At 40.7% G+C, this 2,213-nt stretch overlaps 1 non-coding gene across 1 annotated transcript; it reads left to right on the top strand.

Moving 5' to 3' along the window:
* The first annotated feature begins 633 nt into the window (after window positions 1-633).
* Window positions 634-705, top strand: Trnah-gug. The gene has a single exon. It is a non-coding gene; the product is annotated as a tRNA-His (tRNA).
* Window positions 706-2,213: the final 1,508 nt, after the last annotated feature.

A 2,213-nucleotide genomic window follows, 5' to 3' on the forward strand; every position in this document is an offset into this window, starting at 1 on the left:
ATGTATAAACCTATGTTATCGAATTAGACACACAGGATTGTTATTTTACCTTTTTGAGATTTGTCGTGAATATGTGTGCGCCCGTGCACGAGTGCGTTCTTGCGTACTTGTAAGTGTAGGCAATCAATCCTGAGGTGCAATACGATTGGCTCGAGACACAAAGGCAGGCCTGTTCCTCGACAATTCTCATCCTCCCTCTAATAGCGATTCTCTAGTAAGTACTCTTTCGCAATGTGAGTGCCCACATCACTACTCCGCCCTTGATAGTGACAGGAGAATACATGAATTAGCCGGAATGTCATTAATTCCAAAACAATCCTAGTACAGTTGAAGCACCGTACTCGGCGCGAATTGTCAATGTCACCTGGAGCACACTGTACAAATTACAGACGGGTTCTGGATTGATAAGTTATGCTATGTAGGCTATACTTTTGTAGATATATCACTGTTACAGTTATCATACGTAGAAAGTTTCTAACGGCTTTCAATTAAACAGTATCGAAAGTACGTTCAAAGTTTTCTTTGGGACGGAAGAACGGAGACAGATGAATCGGCGTTCTAGCGGTACAGGGTGACGTCAGCAAATTTGCGACCGCTAAAGGAGAGCAAAGCACACCCACAACGTCGCCACCAGCCGTGATAGTCTAGTAGTTAGGACATTGCGTTGTGGCCGCAAGAACCCAGGTTCGAATCCTGGTCACGGCAAAAGGTTGATATTTTAATGAGGATTGGCGCACTTGCACTTAACTACTGCATAGACACATTACTTTTGTTAGCAAATGATTGTCGGTTTTGATCAAACCGATTTCGTACTACAAGGCATCTAAAATGATTTTGACACCGTAACTCATAAGCGGCTTTCAACCAAAAAACGAGTAAGTAGAATATCGTCTAAATTACTCATCACGATTCTTGGTTTCCTTTCAGGAAGGTCGCAGTTTGTACTAACCGATGGAAACTGGTGTAGTGAAACCGAAATTGTATCTAGTGTACAACACGGAATAATTATAGGCTCTTCACTGTTCATGATCTGTATAGACCAATGAGAAGACAACGTGAGCAGTTGTCTTAGACTGTTGAAAAATGAGGTTAGATGAAAGTGCACAATAGCAAAGCAGGAATGACTAGAGGAGGAATACAAAATTGTAGCAGCATACATAGGTACGAGGAAGATATATATGCCGCCTATAGGAAAATGAAACAGACCTGTGAAGAAAAGAAAGTAACTGTATCAGTATAAAGAGCTCAGGAGGGCAAGCAGTATTAAGCAAAGAAGGGGCAGATGTAAAGTGAAAGGAATATATGAACGGCTGAACGGAAGAAACCAACATGAACACAGTATTAAGGAATGGAGACGGGAGAGATCATACTGTAAGAAGAATGTGTTAGTTGAAACAAGATCTAGGGAGGTTGGTATTTCGCACAAATTGCTGAGCACCTTGGGAGAGCCAGTCACGGATAAATGAGACAGGTGAAACTTCCTTAGAGTACAAAAACACGTAACATTTCAATATCCCAGGAAAACATACTGTGATTGGTGTGAATATCACCAATATCACCGAATTATCAGTTTAGTATGTTATGGATGCAAAACACTAACACAAATTACTTACAGAGTAAAGGATCGACTGACGGAAGTGAATTTCAGGGAGTTCAGTTTGGATTCCGGAGAAATGCAGGAACACAATACCCACTATTGACACTATGACCGGCGGGGTCTGGGATTTTCTCTGCCTCGTGATGACTGGGTGTTGTGTGATGTCCTTAGATTAGTTAGGTTTATGTAGTTCTAAGTTCTAGGGGACTGATGACCATAGATGTTAAGTCCCATAGTGCTCGGAGCCATTTTTGACACTATGACTGATGTTTGAATGCAGATTGAAGAAATCCTAACTTACATCCAATCATCTGTAGATTTAAGAAATCTTTTGATAGAGTTATCTGCAACACACTCTTTGATATTCTATAGGTAGTTTTGATATAAATGCAGAAAGTACGAGGTTATCCATAGCTTACACAGAAATCATACTGCAGATACAAGGATTGAAGGAAATTAAAGGCAGAAGGGAATGGGACAGAGTTGTTGTCTGTCGCCAATGCTATTCAGTATTTACAATAAGCAAATAGTAATGGACACCAAAGATACATTTGGAAAGGGAATTAAACTTAAAGGGGAAGAAATTTGCCGATGGCATAGCAATTCAGTCAGAGGC

Source organism: Schistocerca americana, chromosome 2 (assembly GCF_021461395.2).
Source record: "Schistocerca americana isolate TAMUIC-IGC-003095 chromosome 2, iqSchAmer2.1, whole genome shotgun sequence".
Taxonomy (NCBI): domain Eukaryota; kingdom Metazoa; phylum Arthropoda; class Insecta; order Orthoptera; family Acrididae; genus Schistocerca; species Schistocerca americana.